Consider the following 5,507-nt stretch of genomic DNA (forward strand, 5'->3'; position numbering starts at 1 on the left):
TTTTACGACCATTTCATAAAAATGGTCAAATTGCGTGATTTGATAGCATTTTGCAAACCCCATCCCCCAAATGAATGGTTTTGACCAATAAAGTTGCTTCACTACACTGCTTGGTGTAACATGCATCCAGATACTGAAAATGAAGTGTAATTTGCAAAGTCATTGTAGCCCATTACAATGTAGGAAAAATAAGTCATCTTTCAATAGTTACCCAATTTAAATTCTTGAGATAAAATTAGGCCATGTTGTGTAGGACTTCAACAGAGCCACATCCAGTCTGCTCCTGACAGAGGACGAGTGAACCAACTGGGAACCAATGGGAGAGTTCATTATTCCAATATTGTATGCATGTATACAAGGTAAGGAAAGCGAGGCTAGCGGCAGCAATTTAGGTTAAAATGTTTTGGGAGAGCGTCGTACCTCAAACACTGCGTCCGGCGAAGAGAAAGGCAATGTGATGGTGAAGTCTGCGTCGCCCTCTGTTAAATACTGTTGAGCAAGCTCATGGTTAAACAGCCGCTTGCCAACCAAGACCAACCAAGACCACGAAAAAGGGCTCTTGGTTCCTGTAGTCCACAGTGATGTGGAAGTTTTCCTGATCACAGTTGCCAGTGACTGAGGGTGGCACTACAAGGACAAACAGGGTTGTGTTTATTAAGCACAAAAAACAGGAAGGTACTACTTGAACTTGTCCAAGAAGAAACCCTTGTTTTGCAACGGTGGGCCTGAATAAACACGATCCTGGCAAATCAGGAACAGGACAACTGGGTCCAAATACTCTAAAGCTTAACATTTTCTTTGTAGAGAGAACACATAGGAAAAACCTACAGTATGGCTAGTTGGACTTTCACTGCCAATTTTCTTTCAGGGCAATCATTAACGAGAGGAAACCATTCAACAGTAGTTTGGCGTAGCCCAGAGACATACCAATGTCCAGCAGTACAATGTCCACAATGGCAGAGTGAGAGAGGAGCGTGCTCTGGAAAGATGACCAGGCCGTAGATCAGCTGAAGAGTGAAGGTTGTGACACCTTGTTCCGCCCTTCTCTGTAGTGAAGTTAAAAGCATTGGTCAATTGATAGCATTGTTGTAACAGAACCTTATTCAACATCAACTGACAACTAAGTACATATGGGGTCTATTAAAAAAAACTATATACACTGCTCAAAAAATAAAGGGAACACTAAAATAACACATCCTAGATCTGAATGAATGAAATATTCTTATTAAATACTTTTTTCTTTACACAGTTGAATGTGCTGACAACAAAATCACACAAAAATTATCAATGGAAATCAAATTTATCAACCCATGGAGGTCTGAATTTGGAGTCACTCAAAATTAAAGTGGAAAACCACACTACAGGCTGATCCAACTTTGATGTCATGTCCTTAAAACAAGTCAAAATGAGGCTCAGTAGTGTGTGTGGCCTCCACGTGCCTGTATGACCTCCCTACAATGCCTGGGAATGCTCCTGATGAGGTGGCGGATGGTCTCCTGAGGGATCTCCTCCCAGACCTGGACTAAAGCATCCGCCAACTCCTGGACAGTCTGTTGTGCATGGAGCGAGACATGATGTCCCAGATGTGCTCAATTGGATTCAGGTCTGGGGAACGGGTGGGGCAGTCCATAGCATCAATGCCTTCCTCTTGCAGGAACAGCTGACACTCCAGCCACATGAGGTCTAGCATTGTCTTGCATTAGGAGGAACCCAGGGCCAACCGCACCAGCATATGGTCTCACAAGGGGTCTGAGGATCTCATCTCGGTACCTAATGGCAGTCAGGCTACCTCTGGCGAGCACATGGAGGGCTGTGCGGCCCCCCAAGGAAATGCCACCCCACACCATGACTGACCCACCGCCAAACCAGTCATGCTGGAGGATGTTGCAGGCAGCAGAACGTTCTCCACGGCGTCTCCAGATTGTCACGTGCTCAGTGTGAACCTGCTTTCATCTGTGAAGAGCACAGGGCGCCAGTGGAGAATTTGCCAACCTTGGTGTTCTCTGGCAAATGCCAAACGTCCTGCACGGTGTTGGGCTATAAGCACAACCCCCACCTGTGGACGTCTGCCCCTCATACCACCTTCATGAGTCTTTCTGACCGTTTGAGCAGACACATGCACATTTGTGGCCTGCTGGAGATCATTTTGCAGGGCTCTGGCAGAGCTCCTCCTGCTCCTCCTTGCACAAAAGCGGAGGTATAGGTCCTGCTGCTGGGTTGTTGCCCTCCTACGGCCTCCTCCACGTCTCCTGATGTACTGGCCTATCTCCTGGTAGCGCCTCCATAATCTGGACACTGCGCTGACAGACACAGCAAACCTTCTTGCCACAGCTTGCATTGATGTGCCATCCTGGATGAGCTGCACTACCTGAGCCACTTGTGTGGGTTGTAGACTCCGTCTCATGCTACCACTAGAGGGAAAGCACCGCCAGCATTCAAAAGTGACCAAAACATCAGCCAGGAAGCATTGAAACTGAGAAGTGGTCTGTAGTCACCACCTGCAGAACCACTCCTTTATTGGGGGGTGTCTTGCTAATTGCCTATAATTTCCACCTGTTGTCTATTCCATTTGCACAACAGCATGTGGAATTTATTGTCAATCAGTGTTGCTTCCTAAGTGGACAGTTTGATTTCACAGAAGTGTGATTGACTTGGAGTTACATTGTGTTGTTTAAGTGTTCCCTTTATTTTTTTGAGCAGTGTACTTAAAGTAATGTTGCCCTCATTCCTCTAAATCAAGCACTATTGGCAAGTGAATGCATACAACTACCAAAATAATGGAAACACTTGAGTAAATGAGGGATACAAAGTACATTTGTGCCATTATTTATATTTTGTTGGTGGCCCACTTATTAGGGCATGTACAAATCACTGTGTGTGGCTTTGCATTTAACAGAAACACACCTCCTTAAAGACCACCGGGTCTGAGAAGGGCACCTCCATCCTGAAGGTCTATTTAACTAAACCAGACTCACAGTTGCGAACTTGTTGAGGCCTGGCCATCGGAGAGGACTTTGTAGCTGGTGTCCTCGTGTGCGACCTCCTCGATCCACAGAAACTCAAGCATGGGCTCAATGGTGTAAGTGACAAAGTACTGGTCATCCTGAATATGGCTCTGTAAGGGAGATGAGTGATGCAGTCAGGCTGTAATACACAATTGGAGTGCAAAAACAGGTCAATTATTCTACCGCTTGTCTTTTAGCCGCTTGTAATTTAAGACAAAATATCCAAAGGAAAGTATTGTTAACCAGACTTGAGTGCTGGTAGGTATATGGTTGTCAACTTGCATTTCTGGTGGTGTGCATTTTCAAAGCAACTGACACTTAAAGTAAACACTTGCACAATATGTAAACAGCAGCTGGGTGTTGCTTGCATTCAGTTGACAGTGGCAAAGCTACCGGCTCCAAAAAAAGTCAGGTAAACAATACTTTAGTGTGGATATTTGGTCTCAAATTTCAAGCGGCTAAAGGACAAAGTGCAAAGACAAGCGGCAGAGTATGTTTAAGTGTCATTTTATGCATCATTCACACAATTTTGCAATCCATTGTATATTGGCCTGATTAAGCAGAATTGCTCAATAAGAAACATTTTACAAGACAACGTTTCTAGGAGTTTACCCATGAGAGATGGCAAAGGGTTACTGCAAAGCACTGACAACTGCTGCAGTAAAAAAGGCTCTACAAATTAGATTTAGAAATTAAACAGGAACATTTTACTCATCCAACGCTGATCTTGAAATAGCCGCCAACTGCCCCCACCGGAAATTCAACAATAATATGAGCCTCTGTGACTAAAACCGAGTAGTTTCTGCAGCCATTTCCTCAGTGTCCAGCCTCTTAGCGTCAATTCCCATGTACATCTCCAACATGGTGAAGGCATCAGAGGCGAAAAGTGGGTCTGTGCTTGGGCATGTACCAGGTGATCACTTCTGGAGTAAAGGCCACTGCCTCTGCAGTGAAACAAGAAGCCAAGTGCACATCATAACAGAACATTTTGCAACTGAAAACAAATGTGCCATTATTTGGAAAAAGTTCACCCCAAAACATTTTCCCAACTGAACACTGCATAACACAAATGGAAGTCTTGTCTAGAGCCAATTAAGAACTGGGTTTTAAGGATCTTAAATTATTTCACACTCAACCTGGTGTTGGACAAACAGCCGTGGCATCTATTCGAGTAACCAGCCACTTCTGCTCAAAGAAGGTTGAGAGCACCCGCATCGGAACCCCAGCAACCACACCAGGGCCGTGTTCAGTAGGGCAAACCGTATTAACAATATGTTGCAGAGTTCCGGTAGGGCCACCATTTCCAAATGTTTGCTCTACTGAACATGACCCAGTTCATGGAGGAAGTGGAGAAAGTCAGCTTACATTCTGGAGGTATGTCTCCTCTGCATTATGAGGGCTTCTTAACACCAGCCGTGTGAGAGTGTTGGCTATTGCATAGCCCTTTCTTTGGAACTCATCCATTACCTTCTTGCTAGGACTAAAGACGACTGCTGTCATTTTGTATCCTGAAGCAACAGCCTGTCTCAGGAAATGGAAATATGAATTAAACAAAACTGTCAACAAACGCACATTTTGTTTAGCGCCATCCTGTCATGTTGTAGTGAAATTACAGAAACTGAAATTTGGCTACCTCAGCTCCTCTCCGGAAGTTGGCGCTCCTTGCTTTCGGGCCCCCAGTGGGCTGTTCGGGGATGGTTTGGATGTCTGGAAGAGTCCTTCTGACAGACACCTAGAGAAGAAAATGCATAGGGAATAATGGCCTTTCTCCCTCCCATACAATAGGAAATCAAGGGCCAGTTCTCAATCTGTCCACTCGCCTCCTTAAATGCATTGAGAATAGGCCAAGATTCCTCACCACTAAAGTTGTCCTATGTGCATTTTGAAGAGGCGAGTGGAATTGAGAGAGAGAGAGAGAGAGACAAGACCTCTACGTTGTGTCGCAGAAGAAATGAAACACTGGACAGTTGTAGCTCTAGACAGATCATTTATACAGGCAGTACGACAAGCTCGACTGTAAACATGTCCATTTGGGGCATGCTCTGCTCACTTGCCTCCATGTAGTTGCGGTCGCACAGAATCTCTCGGGAGGTCCAGGGGGTGTAGCTACAGGTTTTTCCCACTCTATACACAGGGTCTTCAGTCATGTGGTTTCCTGGCAGCCTGAACTGCATGACCAAGCTGAACATCGTATCATCCTAAAATGAAGGGGGAAGGGAAAAAAAGCCTTTCATTATATAGCAAAAAACAAATAATTCAGGTGACATTCATGCAAGTTAAAAACTGTGGCAAAATAGGCTATATGAATGCAGCTGCCACTGTATTGAAGCCACACTACAGGAGAATTGCTCAGTAGTTCACATCACTGCAGTCTGTATCAGAAAGTTGGCTGGCCCTCTGAAAGCCCTCCATAAACTTCTGCTGTACCTTATGTCATCGTTAACTTAGAGGTAAGAGATACCAGACCCAGGGGTGGCTAACAATGGAGATCCTTTCGATATC

At 45.0% G+C, this 5,507-nt stretch overlaps 1 pseudogene; it reads right to left on the reverse strand.

The window, feature by feature from the left end:
* Positions 1 to 216: 216 nt before the first annotated feature.
* Positions 217 to 5,198, reverse strand: LOC149983499 (uncharacterized; annotated as a pseudogene).
* Between the last annotated feature and the right edge of the window lie 309 nt (positions 5,199 to 5,507).

This window comes from Oncorhynchus mykiss, chromosome 5, assembly GCF_057628025.1.
Source record: "Oncorhynchus mykiss isolate SJ-2025 chromosome 5, ASM5762802v1, whole genome shotgun sequence".
NCBI classification, from domain to species: Eukaryota; Metazoa; Chordata; class Actinopteri; order Salmoniformes; family Salmonidae; genus Oncorhynchus; species Oncorhynchus mykiss.